The sequence below is a fragment of the Protopterus annectens genome, chromosome 8.part0 (genome assembly GCF_019279795.1).
Source record: "Protopterus annectens isolate FY-2018-M chromosome 8.part0, PAN1.0, whole genome shotgun sequence".
NCBI lineage: Eukaryota > Metazoa > Chordata > Ceratodontiformes > Protopteridae > Protopterus > Protopterus annectens.
In genome coordinates this window covers 1,052,864,605-1,052,886,734 of record NC_056741.1, presented here as the reverse complement: position 1 = coordinate 1,052,886,734, position 22,130 = coordinate 1,052,864,605, and positions in this window count along the sequence as shown.

Here is a 22,130-nt window from a genome sequence, read left to right as displayed (position 1 = left end):
AAGGATCATGCCAGAGTATGACTGGATCTATTGTTACTGCCCAAAGCACTGATCATGTTTGGAAGGTCTGTTCACACTTCATTCCTCCAGACAGTATTGCCTGCGCATCCAAGAAGACTGCAATCATGCTGAAGAGGAACCTCAATTATAATTTCATTCTCTCTGTGAGAGAAATTATCTTCCCTACTTCTGATTGGCATCTGCAAGAGAGTGTAATATGCAAATGTTATACTTTATATGGAAGCTTGAGTATTGATACAATGATGTTACAAGCATATATCAATTGAATATCTCACATCTCATTTACAAAGCAAATCTGTGCTAAACAGTCATTTTCATTTGTATTACTAATATGAATAGATAATCAGAATAAGTATGAAAAAAATGTCTGAATGTATAAGAAGTAACAACTTCATCACATGTACAATCTATTAAAAGTTGCATAGGTCACATGTGGGATTTGAACCCATGGCAGTGGATATCTTAAAAGGTTATGGACATGCACACAACCAATGTGCCATAGCAATGCTGTTCCACAGTTAATGTCCATTGAAACAGAATGAGCATGTGTACTCCAAGAATGTCAGATGCCTGTTATATACAACCACAGTCAGTGACACACATCATGACAAAGGTTACTCTCATAATATGGTATGCAACACATATAATGGAAGTTATACAGAAACAGTGCAGAAAAAGTCAGCATATTAAAATGAACTGTTATGCACTCATGGCAACATATCAACAGAATATACAGTGTTCCATCCTCATGTTTCTATCTGACTGCATGCTCTAACAACTACTACATTACTAAGCATGAAAAGGTTTCTGTAAACTAGTTAGTGAACATACAACTTATGGAAATCCTAGGAAGTCATTGGTTTCCATTAACATACCACAGATATTACACGTTAGTTATAAATAACACTACAGATATATTTTCATTCCATCCGTATCTATAGCTCACTGAGACTGATTCCATTTCATTCATATGTTATTACTGCATATGGGGGAAATGTCCTTGTCACTGGTGGCCTTTAACCCACCTCTGTATGTATATTGTTGAATTCTACCACCCTCCTTTATGTCACAGAGAGATACTAACGTTGACAATTTACCAAAAAAAAAAAATGGACTGACAACATCTATAAGCTGATTAATACAGACTAGTGATAACATAGGTATATGATAATAGCAATTGATTCCACCACAATGCCAACAGGTGACAGGTTACCTTTGAAGCTAGCTGTACATCAGCTATACCTTTAAGTGAGTAAGAAGTTTGAAAAAAGAAATGAACACAGTAATTAGGGCTGTCCATAGAGATTCATGCGATATAATAGAAGTAAATAAGATACATTACTGTTCAGGTAAATTAATAACAGATAAAGTCTTACCACAAAAACAAAAAGGCAATAAGGGAAAGAAAGGGTAGAAACTGAATGCCATCAGGGAAGTATCAAACAGAGAAAACTGTAATCAATTAAGACAAGTGTCACTGTTAGAAGACTATAGAAGAGGGAATAGATCAACAAAAATGCTCAGAAAGATGCGTTAAAAGCAGTGTGCAGTATCAGAACAGATTCAGATCTGTCATGCACTATCTCAAATAATACACTAAGAATATCAGCATAGCCTGAAAAACTTAAGAAGATATGCAGATAAATATAAAGGAAAAGTACAAAATAACAAATTTATTGATAACCCAAAGAAGTTTTATAGAGACTTGGGAAACATGTAAAAGGAATTGAAACACCACCGAAAAAGAAGTAATAGATACATTTTCAAGAAATATTTATGAAGATCCTGTGGAACATAACAAAGATGCTAAATAGGTAAAATAAGTAAAAGAAAGAATAAGAACTTCAAATGTACAGGATATGAAATGGGATGAAGTAACAACCAGACAGATTGAAACAAAGTTAAGAAGAGCTCCTAACTGGAAAACCACAGGCCAAGATGCAGTACCCAACTTCTGGCTAAAAGTATTAACATCTTTACATGAAGATTTAGCCCTGAATAAGTAAGAACTATTTATGTGAGCACCCTGAACAGACACCAGCCTGGTTAACAGGAAAAACAATACTGCTACTCAAGAATGAACCTTGAAGCTATCCAAAATCTGCCTACATGTTCTTAAACCAAAGTGTCTTTAAACATCAACAATAACATAACTAGCCTTTTCTCTGATACAAAATCGTTGTCCCATGTAAATAAAACAGTTTAAGGCAAACTGCCCTTGAGTGCCCTCAACTATTCTGATCCTCTCCAAATGCTCTGCCTTGTGGCTATTTTCCAGCCTCAGCTCCCCAGGCCCTGCCATGTGGCTACCTATAGGCCTCAGTTCATAGGCCTGGCCCCAAGTGGCTGCCTGCAGGCTTCAATTCCCAGACCTTGCCATGTAGCTAACTGCAGACTTCAGTTCCCAGGCCCTAATTGCATGCCTGAAGTTCCTAGGCCTTGCCATGTGGCTAATTGCATGTCTCAGTTCCTAGGCCCTGCCCTGTGGCTAATTGCAGGCCTCAGCTCACAGGCACTGCCATGTAACTAACTGTAGGCCTCAGCTGCTAGCAACTAAGCCTCAACCATATCACCCCCGTGTATAATTTTTTTTTAAACTTGTACAACACTTCCTGTGTCTCATGTATAACCCCAGGCCTTCCAAGGGGCATGTGCCCTAGTTATTTCTCTTTTTTAACTATACTTTACTTCAGTCAGTGCAAATCCTTGGTTAAGTACTTACAAAACCCTTATGGTGTTCTAATTTTCACTTGATACCTTACAAGGACAACCTTAATTCCTACCCTTGCTTGTAGCATCGAAATACAGGCCTGCAAAAGAAAATACAATTATAACACACCAAATCAATGCAACATTACCCCCACTTATCTGCTGAAAAAATGCTTGCATGCCTTTAAGCATAATACCCTAAGCTTCCTATACTATTAAGTAAACATAGTACAGATTATACAGATAAATGCCACTAAAGCCTGTGATTAAATCCAAAATCAAACAAAAGGCCCCTACCTTGGATCACCCACGTAGTTCACACACAAACCAGTAATCCACAGATAAGCTGATCAGACAAGCTGCCAAGGTAAAGGTTGAAAAGACTGATTTGCTTTGTTTCCAGCTTTTTCAATCATTCCCCTGGACAGCCCAGCCCACCTCAGCCCTCCTACCTATCCCGACCTTACCTGTTCTCCACCACCCCCCTCCCCCCACTGAAACCAGAGGCCGAGCTGACCTGCCTCAGACAAATGACGACTTGCTGTGATTGGCTTGCTTGCCGTTGTTTTTGTGAGATCGTGGTACAGCGAAGATTGGGAAATTTGCCCTTTCCTCACTGTAGTGCGATCTTGGAGTTGGCATATACAATTAGCGGGGGGGGGGTTGGGGGTGCAGCCCCCCAAAATAAACGGTTCAAAGTCCAGGATTTTCACTGTTTACAGCGTTTGATTATATGAACTTTCGTACAGCCAAAGCACTATACAAAGTATAATTTTTGAAATATAAATGGAAAGGAGGTGCAAACTAACAGCCAAAGCATTTACCATTTCCATCAACAGTCATTGCCTAGTGACTCATAAACAAAGATGTATAAGGGAACATGACAGTCAAGCCTGATGCAGAATATGTTAAGTTTTTTAGCCAAATCATAAGTACGTGAGTCTCCAGGTATGTGACATTCTGAAATACTATCTAGCATCAATCAATCAATGAAAAAACATGTAGATACAAATACCTTACACGGCATTGTATGTTAAAATAAGTCCAGGGAAAATATAAAGACATTGACTTTGAATGTACCTACTGATTACACGTTAGTTTTGCAGTAACTCTACAGAATACAGAGAAGGATACAGAGTCAAGGTCTTCTACAGCTGAACTACAGTGAGTATCATTCACACCAGATACAAGGATTCACAATCTTATTTGGAGCTGAGAACATAACTAGAACATTTTAGAAAAACAGGAGACAAAATGTGTATATTTACAGGCGACTGAGATTGGATTACACTAACATCAAGTGTCTAATCACAAGACACAGAACACCCAGCTAAGATGACTGAGAGCACATTGTCAGTGATTCATTTGATTTAAGACATTTCACCCTTCATTTTTCTTGAGAACATTCAGTTGGTATAAGTAAGTTGTGGGGGAGGGGGGCTTAGCCCCAAATGAGATGCATGGGAGCTTGCATCTGCAAAAAGCACTTAAAGGTAGAGTTTTCACACTTTTGGTATTTCGATCATTTGTTTATGGAGATGTGGTTCCTCAGCATCCTGTTAGTCAGGGGTTTCATACTAGACAGGAAGAAATGATTTTATTATAAAAGCTGGTTTCTGATTTCTGCTAGAATACAATCACAGCTCCATAGAAATGTTATTTCACTATTTTTCAGAACACTGATGCATTTTACAATATTAAAAGCATTAAGAGGCTTGCATATGTACAGGGACTCCTTCCACACACTGGGCAACTACCACTTCTAGAAAGGTCACACATCAGACCAAGAAGAAAATACCCTGTGCTGCTGGCAACCAGACATAATTTTATAATGTAAAACACATAACATTTTGCATAATCTTTAAATAAACTGAATGGACAAAAGAACAACTTTTTTGGAAGATGTAAAAGGCTATCCCCATGTTATTACCTAGACATGGATTTTTATAAACCATTTATTACTTTAGTAGTACTTGGTAGTTATTAGCTTTAACTACATATATAAATTTATGGTGCATATAAATCATATGCCTGCAGCAGTCACCAATCAGTTATGGAATAAGACTTAGGGAATATGGAATGACAGAGTCATTAAAACAGAAGGTGGCATAGATTCTCTAACAATATTAGTATAAGAATCAGTACATCTTTTGATTGCTTATTTAATTGAGTAATTAATTAATTCATTCATTATTTAATTTGCAGTAGGTTTATTTATGATGATGAAATCTGAAGAAACAAGTAAACAAATTTCACATTTTGTTACTTGATTGTCCTTGTAATTACAGGCAGTTATTTTTTGCTATAGTGTGAAGACACAGGCATATATACCTTATCTGCCTTCAAAAGACACCAAGTCCCAAACTCTAATCATGGATAGCAGCACTGGTGGTGATCTACCCATGTTTAAAAATTATAGGGGCACCCTCCAACAAGCATTCTCTGATGTGATGGCCTTATGCCATTGCATAGTAGGCTTTGCGGTACAGTGGTAGGATGAGCATTTCAAAAAATGGTCTTGAATGTGGCACTGCACTTTTGCACTAGGCACCTCAATCTCCTCTCACACAACTGGAACACAACTGGAAGGATCTGAATTAGGTCCAGGTTGTTTTCAGGAGTGACTCCCAGCACCAGTAACTGAGGAGAGACACAAATGTCAGCCAGTGACCTGCTGCATAGAGGCCAAAAGAAAAAAAGAGCTCCAGAACTATTTCTTTCTTTCCTGGATTTCTATTAGATAGCAACGTATAACAAGAAATCTAATTCTCATCTACAGAGGGAAACCTGTGATATTCAATGACTAAGTGCCTGACATGAAATTAGGAAAATGATTTTTGTCTTAAATTTGTTCCCTAAAATGAACTTAGTCAGAGCCTATAAGTGTCACCTGAAGATTCTTCTAACTACCCATCTACTTGCCTTCACAGTAGTTACAACAACTGGGTGACAGTTATTCTGGATTCAGATGCAATGGTCACTTCAACAAGCGACTAATTGATATTTTAGAACTGTGTTTTCATAATGCCAGCTTCTCCTTTAATAATTGCACAGTGTACTACCTCATTGACTACAAACAAGTTAACAAGTATGTGGTACATCTGTTACCCCTAATAGATAATAGACAGTTTTCAGCTTTTATGTCTTGTACCTTCCCACACACTCATGATTTCTAATCAGATTGTGAATGTCTGCTATTATGATTTTTTGCAAGTGAGAGCATAATTTTTAGCTATTGAAAAGACGTCTGTGCATTGTAAATGCAAGATTATCCCTTAAAGGCGTATTGACAAAAAGCATATTCTGAAAGTTGTACAACCTAAGTGTGAGACAAATAACTTGGACTCCCACAAATGTCAATAATTTCAAATTATACAGTGAATATTACAACTTGCTTTAATATAATAGATATTGTAGATTGCGTAACCATAACAATAAAGGCAGATCTAGACAAGATTACAATTGTTGGAATGTATAGACCACCAAATTCAAGTGATGATGACTCAGAGGAATTCAGGCATATTTTTGCATGAAACATAGGAAGGTATGGTGCCTTGCTAGATCAGTCACACTGAATGCATCCTCCTTTGCTTAGCTAATAATTCTTTAATTTTGAGTACATGAGTTTGAAATTTAGCAGCGATATGTACTTTTGAGCATGCATTTTTATGTTTTGGATAAATGTTTAAAAAACAATGAAATGTGCTACTAAATGAGTCAAAGAAGGCAGAAGTCACAGAAAGGAAAACTGTTTGGCAGCATAAAGCAGAGCTGGTAGGACTGGGACAAGTTGCCAGTAAGCAGCAGAATGTGGAGTCTCTGAGTGACAAGATGGATACGTTATATGCTGGAATGGTGAGGACCGGTGACTCCTTCATGAAGTATATGAAGAAACAGACAAAAGGCTAGATGCCACAGAATGGGTTCTGAATACCCAGTAGAATACAACAGAGAGTTTAAAAACAGCTGAGGGTGAAATGTTAGCAAGAATGGAGACGGCTGAAGCAGTGAAAGAAGACATACTGAAAAACTTCAAGAATTGGGTGACATGGAAAGGAAAAATAGTCTTCGGCTGTCAAATGTGCCAGGATGCTCTGAAGGCAGGAATTGCAAGCAATTTGTGAGGGAGCTATTTAGCACATCATCAGGCTTCCTGAAAGAAGAAATGCTTCTGGATTGGGCACACTGATCCTATACCCTAGCAAGTTCAGAGAGGAGGTTCCCTAGTTCCATTATAGTTAAAGTGCAGACTTACTCCCTCAGCTAACAGTTGCTAAGTAAGCTTTGGCAAAACTGTAAAACCATAATGGTTGGTCAACAAAGAGTGTTTGCTGATTATGATTTCTTTTTGAGTAAGAGACTGTAGAGGAGCTTGTTTAATTCTTTCTTCAAGGTCTATAAGCAACTGAAGCTGAACTTCAAGCTATTGTATCCAGCTATTTTGATGGTGTTTTTCTGCAAAGAGTAAAGTGTTTTACAAACCCAGATTTAGTGACCACTGAACTGGACAAATATCAACAGTTTGTTGAACAAGGCAAGGGAATAGACTTTACAAAAAAACATGGGATGCCACAACAGGGGAATGATATGGAGAGATGGCCTATCAAACCTTTTCCATTTTTTTAAAAGAAAAATGGACAGTGAACCAAACCAAAATGATTAGAGAGAATTTAACTAATAGGGAAAACAAAAGAGTGCTGCATTTGAAATTGGAAGACATAGAAAAGGTATGTTACATTTATGTTCTGTTTTAGCTGTAGAAATATTTTATTGTAATGGAGAGTGCGACCAGATGAAGGGAAAACATCAGCACTTAGGGAGAGTGTTGGTTATAACTGTGTGGTGATATCAGGTTCCTCCTCAGTTGTGACTTGTTAAGTGGTGTTATATATTTGAACGGGGTCTACTTCAGTTAGACAAACTCACTAATCATTGAACATCTATTCCTCAACCCCTTTTTGTCAAAGTCACAAATCAGTGAATGGACTTTTCATTGAAATTTTCCCAGTGATAACCTACGGTAGGCCACCATCTGAAATTAGCAATTTTCCCCACTGTAGTGCAATTTCAGAGTTGGTATATTTAGTTGGGGGTGTGGTGGGCACAGGCACCCATACTGGGAGTTTGGGGGGGGCATAGCCTCCCACCTGGGTAGGTTTTTAAACTTTAAAATTTTTTGATGGTCACTAGGTTGGCTTACAGTTGGTTATCCTTAGAAAAGTTTCAATGAAAAGTCCATTTGCTGATTTGTAACTTCAACAAAAAGGGATCGACAAATAGGTGTTTGATGATTCATGAGTTTGACTAAGTGATATAGACCCATTTGAATGCTATGATTGATGTATTGTTTGTAATTATTAGCTAAAAAAAATTCATATAGAGAGGTATGGGAATTTTTCTAAAGGCATGCCTTTTGCTGTAATGAAGAGTGATACTATTTGAGGGGGTAACAACAGGATCCAAGAAGAATGTTGGTTGCAGCTATTTAACTGCACATAAAGATACTCCCCGGGATTCAGGAAAGCTAAACCTCTGTGCAGGAACAGTGTAGCAGCTCCTGCCCAGAGGCTGGCCACAGAGCAATTCAGCAAACAGCTGATCTGACTTGCACGAGCCTTTCTACACTATTCCTGCATGGAAGATCATGTGGCATGCTAATCGCCTCATTTGCTGGTGAAAACCATGTAAATGAGAATTAGCAATTCAGGAAGCTGACAGGTCTCTGTGCAGGAACATTGTCAGTGCAGAAATGTGTTCAGTTACTAAGTGAACACATTTCTGCAAAAAAGAAAACAGAGGAATGACAGCACAAATAAAAGCATGTATTCACATCTGTAGGCATGCCAATGGCCACATATATGGCCATTGGCATGAATAAATGCTTAATTTTAATAAAAAAATGTATATTTATATATATATATATATATATATATATATATATATATATATATATATATTTTGTTTTGTTTTGTTTCGGGGGGGGGGGGCGATCTCGGCTGTTTAATCATAGCGCAGTGGCACGCAAACATGATTGTGCCGGAAAAAAAAAGTGAAAACACACGTTTAAAGAAAATCTGCATTTTTCCATTATAGTCTATGGAATACAGAATCACAACAATACCAGGGGACAGAGGCTGTCAAGGCGAAAGGCTCCACATCAGTGCAATATCTATGGGCTAAGACAGTGGGGTATGCAAATGAGGGGAAAATTTACTGAATCATAAAATATTCTAAGTCCAGTACCTGCACCTAACTGTGTAGGTGGTAGAACAGGATCATGCAGGCAGGAGGAGTACCTAACATGAAAAGGGTGTGTGTAATGCTTGCTGTAAGCACATTGGAGTACTTTTGCTTGTGTTTGCGCTTAGCTAAGCACAGCTAATCAAGGGGGTGTGTCTGAAGCTGTATAACTTTGTTTACTCCAGCTGAACATGTGTGTACAGTGCACACCAGATCTTAAAAATAAAAAAATAAAACAACACAGGAAATAGCAGCACTGTGTATATGTAAGCAAGGAGGAGAGGTGTGTCCTAGGCTGTATAGCCTTGTTTACCTTTCCTAAATGGGTGTGCATGGTGTGCACCGGTATTTAAACCACAAAAATAAAAAGACTACAGGAAATGGCAAGTGGAGCAAAAACAAAGCTAAATAGCAGAACAGAGGCACTCAGATACAAGTAATAGAATTGGCAGGTGGAATGTATCTTACTCAGCCAATCACACAGGCAGCATCTGCAGCAAACCACTATAAACTATGCAAACACCTTTCAGTCTGTTTTTTCCCCACAAACTCTATACCACCAGGGTGCACAGACTGTGAAATTTTACCTGACAAAACTAACAAAATGTTAGGGGCTGCTGTCACCCTCATACATCAGTATGTGCAAGAGGATGAGGGTGGTGAAGAAGAAAATGCTGATAACCACCTCAGACTTATGAGGAGGAGGAGAAGAGTGTTCAGGCCCAGGGTAATCTACCAGGGGCTACATGATCTGGAGATAGCAGAGCACTACAGTGTGGACAGGGACATACTGTAGCAAATTGTGGAGCTGTGCCAGCCTCACCTCACATCCAGAACAAACAGAGTCAAACCCATCCTAGTGGATACCAAGGTATGTGTAGCTCTAAGAATACAACTACAGGTGCTTTCCAAAGACCAACTGGGGATATCATGGGGGTCTCACAGGCATCTGTGTCCAGGATACTCTACCAGTTCCTGGATGCCATGCGACCACATGCCGAGGAGCACATTAAATTCCCCACCACTCATGAGGAGAAGACCCACAATCATCATCATCATCATCATCATCATCATCATCTTATTTTGGCTGTTCCCGTTAGGTGTCATCACAGCGGATCATCTGTTTCCATTTCTTCCTGTCCTCTGCGTCATGCTTTTTCACACAACTACCTGCATGTCCTCTCTCACCACATCCATAACCTTATCTTAGGCCTTCCTCTTTTCCTCTTACCTGGCAGCTCCATCCTTAGCATCCTTTTCCCAATAAACTCAGCATCCCTCCTCAGCACATGTCCAAATCAACGCAATCTCACCTATCTTGCTTTGTCTCCAAACTGTCCAACCTGAGCTGACCCTTTCATATACTGATTCCTAATCCTGTCCATCCTAGTCACACCCAGTGCAAATCTTAACATCTTTAACTCTGCCACCCACAATATGCATCTCTTTCACCATGTAGCAGACTATCCGGAGGTACTGGGTGCCATAGACTACACTCACATCCACATCAAAGCACCACCTGATGACCAGGGTAAGGTCTGCATAAACTGCAAGGAGTTCCACTCCATCAGCTGCCAGGTCATGTGCGATGCTCAGAGTATTACCATCAATGTGTGTGCTGGCTGCCCTGGAAGATATCACGACTCCCACATCTGGCATTCCTCACAGCTGTATCAGTGGTTTGCCAGGGTGGACATCCCATATTACCATTTAGTGGGGGATGCTGGCTACACACTGGAGCTGTGGATGATGACACCCATCAGAAATGCACACACACACACAACAATGCCATAATGAGGCACACAAACAAGCTAGGATCATTATAGAGTGTGTGTTTGGGATGCTCAAGTCACGGTTCCACTGCCTTGACATATCCAGTGGAGCCTTGCAGTACTTTCCAGCTGCATGTGCACACAAGTTCATAGTATGTGCCATGCTGCACAATATGACCCTGCTAAACAGCTGCAACAGGAACAAAATGGGGAAGGGCCACAAACACTCCACCATTGCCAAGGCCTCCACAGGCACAGAGTGACTCAGAAGAGGAACATCCTGAGCCTGCCCCTGTAGGTCAATGGAAGTGTGCCCAGTATGCCCTGGCCTCAGCAAAGAGGCAACGCATAGCACATACACTGAAACTGTAGGGCACCAGGGAATGATCTCTCTCTCTCTCTATCGACTCAGACACACAGTAAAATGGATGCCAAACATCACACCACCTATACCTGACCATATATAGGCAGGATATTGTGTACAGCCGACATAGTCAGCCCTCAAGTACCACCCTCACAACAGCTGCAGGTACAAGGTAAGCCAGTCTCTGTAACAAAATAAACTAATGGAGTGGACTTTTCTGATAGCATATCTACAGTATGGTATTGATCAAGCATGTAAGGGAATGGGGTGGCTAACTGGGATAGCAGCAGATAACTGACAGCTCTGTGGGACAGCAGGATGTGTATCCCCAGTACTGCCCTACCCATACTATGCAGTACCACCCTAGTTGACTAATACCACTGCAGTATATGTAGTGAGCCAAATAACTGGGGGGGTCATATGTCACATGCGTGGATGTCAAAGTGAGGGTCCAATACCCACCACCACCCACACACAGCAGATCAGCTGTAGACAACCATACAGAAATGTCTGGCAAAGGCCCCCACATGGCAACATCCATGAAATCTCCACCCACAGACTTTTACACAGTGATATCACAGCAGGTCTGGCAGTGGCAGTATGGCTTTGAAAGGTAAGAAGTCTGAAACTACAAATGTCTATGCCAGAACAATTTGACCTGTGGTTGATACTGTTATGCATGTAGTCTAAAAGATAGGGCACACCACTATGCTACATGGGACCAAAATGTTAAGCAAATATTAGCACAGTCTGTGCAGATGTGTATCGTGTACAGTCGTGTCACCCCCCCCCCCATAGTCCCATAGAAATGCAGTAACATGTTCCTAGACTTAAGCATCATCCAGTTGTCACCCAGAGTGATGGTGCAATAGTAACTGAAAGCAATTGACAGTAACACTCACAATCAACTTACTGCTGCCACCCCAGGGATGTCTCCTGCCAGTAGCCTGGGAACATATGATCATCAGAATGTACTGTCCTGCTACAGATGGCCTGCATCTGTCACACCTGGCCTACAGGCCTCTGGCAAATGCCTATGCCTCACCCACAGTGCCCTTTAGGGAGTGTCATGGGGTCCATAACACCAACATAACACAGTCGAAAAAATGCAAAGAAAGGCCATGCTGACAACTGCTAGGAGCAAACCTGCTAGCCTCAGGGAGCCAGAAATTGGGACAAAGCCATAAATAATGGGGTGATGAAGGTCCAAAGAGAAGAGCACCTGCGAAATACTGCTCTAATAATGTTATAAAATTGTTGGAATGATTCGTAGTGGCATGGAATGTCTGATGGGTACGAAGTCTGAAACTGCAATGTCAACTGTCAGTAATATCTGACTTCAACCCTGAATGACTTGCAAAACACTTTTGCTGGAAAACCACACTTGTTTGGGTAACCAACAAGATATATGAGTCATAGATGTGGAGATTCTGTGATACTCTGTACAGTCGACAGGCTGGGCTACGGGTTTAAACATGGGAGTGTACTCACTGTAGGCAGGCCTAACCCTGGAAGATGGTGACATGTCTGCACCCACAGAACCCTGGGCCACAGCCATGGGAGTAATACACCCCTCCCTGATCACTCATCCTATGCAACATCCTGACCCCACCATGTGGCCATCCAAGCAAAATGAGGTGATCCATACATATATGTGTAACAAACACACACCTCCAGTCTGGTCAAACAGTCTGACACACACAAGACCCTCCAAGTGCAGTCAACCATTGAGGAGAGCTCAATGCAAAGTAGTGGTAGCTATAGGCAAACATGTCTGCCCAGGACCCCCCCCCCCCACATATCCTATCCCCTACAAATCTATCTGGAGTCTGCTGTCACCCTGATCCTGTCTATCTTATATTACCCAACTGTGGATTGGAAATTAGACCAGGCCAGAACATAAATGCACAGAGATTCCACCATTGTAATATATCACCATGGTACTGGACCATTTCCACAGCACCAGCAGTCAATTGCTTGTAGGCACACCCCTCAATAGGCTGGATTGTGCAAGAATGCATGGCCTTTGGCCCATAAACCTTGTGTGTGCATCACCCATCCTGTATTCCGCTGGTAAATAACTGTGATGATCTGAGGAGGTATGTCAACAGGTACTGAAACAATACATGACAGTGTCAAATGGCATATATGACAGATGTCTGCTAAAACAAGCCCTGTAACCCTAGCAACCCAAACAAGCCCTGTAACCCTAGCAACCCAATGCTTCCTGGAATATATTAACTCAAATGTCCTGGACCAGCTTATCAACACCCCCACAAGGGGCAACAATATACTGGACCTGGTTATCACCAACATGGGGGACAAGTACTCCATACCTGAAGTAAATTCCTTGTTGGTAAGATCAGATCATAAACTCATCACCCTTGATATCCACATACCACACTCTCCCGCCCTCCAAGGAAACCACAGTGAAAAACTTCTCCAAAGCAAACTTTATGCTACTTAAGACAGAGGTGGCGAACTTTGTTACTCCCATAAAGAATGACAACTTGGTTGAATCTGCTGTAGCCTACACAGAAGCACTCTACAAGCACTTGCATGAGTGCATGGACTGTGCTATCCTGAACAAAACCAAGACCTATTCATCCAAAAAAGGAAACCAGTCTGGTGGACCCTGGCCATAAACAAGCTCTGTAATAGAAGGAAGAAATTATTACAAAAAAGAGTAACAACCCAGGAAGGGAAGAGCTCCCTGACCATCCTCAACAAAAAGCTAAGATCCCTTATTAGATCCTCTAAGGTGAGCTTTGAAAGAAAAATCACAATGGACACCAAGGACAACCACAAAGCATTTTTAGCTATGGCAAGAACCTAAATGGCAACTCACAGATCTGCTCTGAGCTACAACATAATGGTTCAAAAATTCATGGAACCAACTGATATCACCAATTTACTGGAAGATAGGTTCAGTGTAACCTTTACTCCACCCTCACCCCCTAAAGGACCCATATCTATACCAGAAGATTGCACTGCCCCCATAATCTCAGACACCCAGGTGAGAATGGCACTTTCTAATGCAAAAAACACAGCATCCATGGGACCAGACAGCATCCCAGGCTGTGTGTTACATGAACTCCAAAACAAACTAATCCCTCACCTAAGTGCCATGTTCAACCACCGCCTAGCCTCAGGCTATGTACCCACGGAGTGGCACATGGCAACGGCCATCCCACTTCACAAGGAAGGAGCCACTACTAACCTCGGGAACTATCGCTCATCAGCCTGACGAGCCTCGTCTACAAAGCCATGTAGCATATCATCATGGAACTCATAAACAACAACATTGGGAACCTACAGACCCTGGACCCTACTCAGTTTGGCTTCATAAAGGGCAGGTCATGTCTTCTAAACCTAGCTGACTTCTTTGAGACATTCACCAAAGCAACTGATGAGGGAAAGGTGGTCCACACAGCATACCTTGACCTTGTGAAAGCATTTGATACCATTTCCCACTCAGAAATTATAGATAAACTCACTAACCTAACTATAAACCCCTACATTACAAGATGGGTTGCAAACTGGCCCATGGACAGAACCCATACAGTGAAAACAGGAAATGCTAGGTCTGACTCCAAACCGGTGACAAGTGGAGTACCCCAGAGCTCAGTCTTGGGACCTCTCCTGTTCGGTATTTACTTCTCCGAGGTACAAGCAAACACAGGGGGACTATGGCTAACAAAGTTCGCAGATGACTGCAAACTGTTTGCCATAATCGAGACTCATACTGAAATAGATATCCTTCAAAAGGATCTCACTGAAACAAAAAAATAATCCTTGTTTTCCCGCCTTCCTCGACTAGTTTAGACCAGTTTACAGGCATTGCTGTATTCTGGGCTGTGGTGTAGTTCCTGTGTTGTCCATTACCTTACTTGGATAGAAGGAAGTTTCTTTGCTCACCAGTGGGAGTGGGGAGCCTTGAGCAGCCTACCTGTCCTTGGGGGAAGTGACCTCAGCACAAGAAGCTGTAGTAATTGGTTGTTTTGGACCATCTCTAGCTCTTTTGTAGTTCACTGTTTAAAATCCGCCTCTGGACGTTTTTTTCTGGCTATACTGCTCAGACAAGCTCCACGTGGGTTTACAGAGTGGTCCTAGCAGCAGGGAACTCAGAAAAGCGACTACCTTCTGGATTTAAGTATCTTTGCTTTTTTTTCACTTGGAATAGCTTCTGTAGCTTACCTTGAACTAGCCTGAACTGTTTTTTAACTGATTGCTGCCTTATTTTAAAATCTGCACTTAAAGTTACATTTTAGTTGAATTTGATGAAAAGTTTGCTTGTTTGTTTGTTTAATTTAACTGTGGAGGCTGCCCACTAAAGTGTGCTAGCCTGTGTAACTAATTTATCACTGTTTCTGCATTTTCTGTGTGTTTCTACCAAAAAACAAAAACAAAAAATAATCCTTGTTTTCCCGCCTTCCTCGACTAGTTTAGACCAGTTTACAGGCATTGCTGTATTCTGGGCTGTGGTGTAGTTCCTGTGTTGTCCATTACCTTACTTGGATAGAGGGAAGTTTCTTTGCTCACCAGTGGGAGTGGGGAGCCTTAAGCAGCCTACCTGTCCTTGGGGGAAGTGACCTCAGCACAAGAAGCTGTAGTAATTGGTTGTTTTGGACCATTTCTAGCTCTTTTGTAGTTCACTGTTTAAAATCCGCCTCTGGGCATTTTTTTCTGGCTATACTGCTCAGACAAGCTCCACGTGGGTTTACAGAGTGGCCCTAGCAGCAGGGAACTCAGAAAAGCGACTACCTTCTGGATTTAAGTATCTTTGCTTTTTTCACTTGGAATAGCTTCTGTAGCTTACCTTGAACTAGCCTGAACTGTTTTTAACTGATTGCTGCATTATTTTAAAATCTGCACTTAAAGTTACATTTTAGTCGAATTTGATCGAAAGTTTGCTTGTTTGTTTGTTTAATTTAACTGTGGAGGCTGCCCACTAAAGTGTGCTAGCCTGTGTAACTAATTTATCACTGTTTCTGCATTTTCTGTGTGTTTCTACCAAAAAAACAAAAAAACAAAACAAATCCAAGTCCCTCTCCACCAGATGTAAGCGTCCTGTCTGGTGGACCTCAGCCATAAACAAATTGTATAACAAAAGAAGGAAGCTACTGCATGTCAGAGCGAAATCCCATGAAGGGAAGACATCTCTGATCAACATTAGCAGAAAACTAAATTCTCTCATAAAAACATCAAAGGCAAACTTTGAGAGAAAAATCGCTAAGGACACTAAAGATAACCACAAAGCCTTCTTCAGCTATGTTAGAAACCTGGGCGGAAACCCTCAGATATGCTCAGAGTTGGTTCACAACAACAAAAAATACACTGAACCCACAGATATTGCTAACATTCTGGCTGACAGGTTCAGTGAAAATTTCTCCCCTCCTTCACCCCCAAAAGAAGAAATACTTATCCCAGCTGAATGTAATCTCCCTGTCATCTCAGATGTCCAAGTGAGAACCGCCCTAAACAAAGCAAAAACACAGCATCAATGGGACCTGACGGTATCCCGGGTGCGTGTTATGTGAACTCAAGAGGAGCTAAACCCACACATAAAAATGCTATTTAACCTTAGCCTTACTTGGGATATGTACCTGAACACTGGCGCACAGCAACAGTGGTCCCACTCCACAATGGGGGTGCCTCTACAGACCCTGAAACTACCGCCCATAAGCTTAACTAGCCTGGTCTGCAAAGCTATGGAAAGAATCATTATGGAACTCATAAACAGAGACATAGGGGACCTACAGACACTTGACCCCACCCAGTTCGGCTTTGTAAAGGGCAGATCCTGCCTTTCAAACCTGGTTGACTTTTCAAAACAGTCACTAGAGCCATTGATGAGGGCAAAGCAGTCCATACAGCATACCTGGACTTGGCTAAGGCCTTCGACACAATACCCCACTCAGGCATCATAGATAAGCTAAACAGCTTAAAAGTAAACCCTTATGTCACTAGATGGGTTGCAAACTGGCTAAAGGACAGAACCCATAAAGTTAAAATCGCTGGAGCAATGTCAGACTCAAAGCCAGTCACAAGTGGTGTCCCACAGGGATCTGTCCTGGGACCCCTCTTGTTCGGCATTTATTTCCCAGATGTTAAAGCAAACATGGGAGGGCTGTGGCTGACAAATTTTGCAGATGACTGCAAACTAGGCACCATAGTCGATACACCAGCAGACACACACATCCTACAAAAAGGCCTCACTGAAACGGACAACTGGTGCCGTAGTCACGGCCTTAAACTAAATGCCAAAAAATGTATAGTCATCCCTTTTGGAAAAAACAAAGTACCCACAAATTATCACATAGACAGCAACCCACTGAGTACGGAAAAAGTAATCAGAGACCTAGGGACCCAAGTAGACAGCGACCTCTCATTTGACACCCACGTTGCCAAAGTGGTTAGAAAAACATTCTACCTCGCACACCTCATCATGAAGGGATTCACATCCAGATCCAAGGATGTCATTGTACCCCTATATTCCTCCCTCATCAGACCCATGATTGAGTACAATGCCCCATTTGGTATGTACCTCACCCGGCATTTGCAACAGCTGGAGAGACCACAAAAGTACCTCACCAAAAGGATCAAGGGTCTCCAACATATGTCTTATTCTGCCAGACTAAAGAAACTTCAGCTCTATTCAGTAGCATACCGCCTGCTCAGAGGTGATCTCTGCCTGACGTACAAGGCCATGTCCAATCAGGATCTGATGGACATGCTCCACCTCAAAAAATCCAAATCCATCAGGACCACGAGAGCTAAAGACTTAAACCTTGGCACAAGTATGAATAGGACATGCTGGAGGAATAGATTCATAACCCAGAGGCTTCCCATGCATTGGAACAGGATCCCAGTTCGTATTAGGCAGAGCCCCTCACTGACTCTCTTCAAGAGAAATCTTGATGAGTGGATGGGAGATCGTAAGTTTACCCCAGGGGTCACATCTGTGTCACTGCTAGACAGGGGCACAGTAAACTAATTCTATTATATAAGGGGACCTTCATTGTGTCACTACTAGACAGAGGCACAGTATTCTAGATTTATTCTGTACATTTTTGTACCATTTCATGGGGTGGCAAAAGCCACATCACTATGGCTAGGCTTACAAATGCCCCAGGGCAGATAGCCTAGTACTATACTATGAAACTATGAAACTATACATGGTGACAAAATCATGGCTTCAAGCTAAATGCCAAAAAAGTGCATTGTCATCCCCTTCGGGAAAAAACAAGTACCTAAGAATTACCACATAGGTGGCAGCTCACTTAACACAGAGAGTGTGATAAGAGACCTAGGGACCCAGGTAGACAGTAACCTCTCCTTCGATAACCACATCGCTAAGGTGGTTAGAAAATCCTTCTACATGGCCCACCTTATCACAAAGGAGTTTGCATCTAGAAAAAAGGAAGTTATTGTCCCTCTCTACTCATCACTCATTAGACCCATTATTGAGTACAATGCCCCATTTGGGATGTACCTTACTAGACACTTGCAACAACTGGAGAGGCCTCAAAAATACCTCACCAAGAGAATAACAGGCCTAAAACAGATGCCCTATGCCACCAGACTAAAAAAACTTCAACTGTACTCGGTTGTATACCAGCTACTGAGAGGTGATCTCTGCCTGACATACAAGGCTATGTCAAACCCCGAATTGCTGGAAATGCTCCACCTAAGGAAATCCCAGTCTACCTGAGCTACACACTCTAGGGACCTTAACCTGACCTCTACAATAAACAGGACTTGTTGGAGGGACAGATTCATGTTCCAGAGACTCCCCCTGTTCTGGAATAAGGTTCCCATATATGTGAGATAGAGCTCCTCATTAGCGCTCTTCAAGAAGAATCTTGATGAGTGGATGTGGAACAGGAAATTCACCCGGGGAATCACTTCTGTGGCCCTGCTTGACAGAGGCACAGGTAACTAAATCACTTGTGAGGTGCAAGCCAAAACATTTTGGCTAGGCTTTATTATGCCCTAGGGCCAATAGCCTATTACCTACCCATGAACCTATGAACATATGAACCCATTACTTGAGATAAATTGTCACAATCACTGTATGACCCATTGTCCCCACATTTTGATAGGCTATCTCCAGATATCTTGCACCATCAGGTTGAGAGGTATGGTTGTAGTACAAAACAAACTGAACTGGAGTACAACAATCCCTAGAATGGAGTCCCACATGTACTATAGAAGGACACTGGGCATGCTCATACACTTAAAGAAATGTCAGTAGGATTTAGGAATGAACAGCCCTTCCCCACCCAGTGCACTTTCCTTTGCCCCACCTTAGCAGTCCTGAAGTTGTCTGTCACCATATAGAGAAATGTCAGTAAAATCTAGGAATGAACAGCTCTTCCACACCCAGTGCACTTTCCATTGCCCCACCTTAGCAGTCCTGAAGATGTCTGTCATGATAGAAGTCACTTTTGTTAATCCTACCTCCATAAGCTCTGTGGCACATGCAAAAACTACGTAACACTATAGGACAAATAACTAGTTAGGTAGGAGATCTAATCTCAGTGATGGCAAATGTAAAAGAGTGTGTGTTCACAAATAAAAGCTTTTGGGTCCATTCAAACCCAGTACACTTCCCCTTTCCTTACTTTAGCACTCCTGCAGATATCAGTCATCTTAGAAGTGCCTTTCATCAGACTTCATCCCCATAAGCTCTGTGGTGCATGTGATAACTGCATAACATGATAGTGCAAATGACTAGTTAGGTAGGAGTTCTAATCCCAGTCCTGACAAATGTAGAAGTGTGTATGAGGGTGTGACAGTTGTGTGTGCAAGACAGAGGGAGTTGTGTGTTTGTTTATAGATGAAACCGTTTTATGACATTCCCACTCATGACACTTCACAGTGCCCCACCTTATCAGTCCAGATGATGTCAGTCCCTTTTCAGCAACCTTGGTCAACTGTCAGCCCTGTAAGCTCAGTAGTGTGTGTGATAAGTGCTTAACACTATAGTACAAATGACTAGTTTGGCAGGGGTTCTACTCTTGTATCCAGCAAATGTGTGGGTGGGCATGTTTGTTTGTAAGTAGACCCACCCACTGCCATACTTTATCAGTCCTGCTGATGTCATTCCCCATATCAGCACCTTTGGCCAACTCTTAGCCCAGTAAGCTCTGTAGAGCTTGCAGTAAATGAGAACACTATGGTACAAATCACTAGTTAGGTAGGGGTTCTGCTCTCACATCTGGCAAGTGTGTGTCTGTTTATTGGACAAAGTATTTTGATAGGTTTAACACTCACTGCAATACATTATCAGCCCTGCTGATGTCATTCCCTTTATAGGTTCACAGGTATGTAGTAGGTAATGCATTACCCAGGAGCCTTAACAAGCCTAGCACATAGAAAGACCCTGCCATTATGCCACCCGATGTTACATCCCAGTGCCTGTATCAAGTATAGCCACTGCAGTGATCCTTGGGTTGAACTGTCTATTACCCATCCACTCATCAAGATTTCTCTGAAACAGGGTCAGCTAGGTGCTCTGCATTACATGTATGAAAAGTGTATTACAGGGTACGTGCAGTCTCTTGGTGAGGGACCTGTCCCACCAGCATGTTGTGGTGATTGTTGTACTGATGTAGAGGTCTCTACAGTGTGTGTTGTGGATGGATTTATATGTAGCATTTCTAAACCAGCTGGGTCAGACATGGCTTTGTAAGTCAAGCACAGATAGCTGCTAATTAGGTGATATGACACAGAGAATAGCTTGGGTCTTTTGAGTCTGTCTGTGTAGGATGTGTGTTTAGGAACCCCTTTGTGAGGTGCTTCTGTGGCTTCTTCAGCTATAGCAGGTGTCTTGTGAGATACATGGCAAATGGGCCATAATACTTGGGGAGTGGTCTAATGAGGGAATAGTAGATGGAGATCATTACCTCTGTCTTCATGGATGCAAAACCCTTGGTAATGCAATGTGCCATATAGAAGGCCTTCCTGACCACAGTGGCAATGTGGTGCTTGAAAGAGAAGTTGCTGTCAACCTGTGTCCCATGATCTCTTATAATGCCTACAGTGTTCATTGGGCTTCCATTGATGTGGAACTTACTGGGAACTGAGTGTTTTACCAAAGGGGATGAGGATGCATTTTGTGGTGTTAAGCTTCTGGCCATGGTTTCCATGCCAGTCATTGGTTTCAGTGAGGCTTTTCTGTAGGATGTCTGCATCACTTTTGGAGTTCATGGTAGCACCCAGCTTGCAGTCCTCTGTGAACTTGGTCAACCAGAGTTCCTCTGTGTTGGGCTGGACTCCTGAAAAGTAGATGCTGGACAGGACACTATCCAGTACTGATCCCTCTGGGACTCCACTTGTGACTACTTGCCAGTCTGACTTGAAATTTGCCACTGTCTCACTGTGTGTTCTGTGAACCAGTTTGCAAACCACCCACTGATATTGGGGTTGATGCCTAGTTTGATGGGATTACCAATAATCCCTGACTGAGGAATGGTATCAGAAGCCTTAACCAGATTGAGGTATACTGTATGTAGTGCCTTACTGTCATGCACAGCCCTGGTGACTCACTGAAAGATGTCAACCAAGTTGAGCAGACACGATCTGCCATTCACAAAGCCAAACTGTGTGGGATCAAGAGTTAGGAGATCACCCATATCTTGGTCAGTCAGGTCCCTGATGATGCACCCATACCCATACATAGTAGACTTGTCAGGCTAAGGACGCAATGATACCCAGGGTCTGTAGATGCTACCCCTTTATGGAGAGGGATGACTGTAGCAGTGTGCCATTTTGGAAGTACAAAGCCTGAGGTGAGGCTGTGACTGACCAGGGCACACAGATGTGGTGCCAGGTCTCTTTGTATGTCATGTAGAACACAACCACAGATATATTGGGTTTCCATGGAAGCTGTATCCTTGCCAGTTGACAATGCAGGTCTAACCAAGCCTGCAGTTTTACTGGGTGCCTGGCATTCATCTGCCATTGTGATTGTCCCCTTGGGGGGGAGAGAGGGGTAAAGCTGGTACTGAATGTGTTGG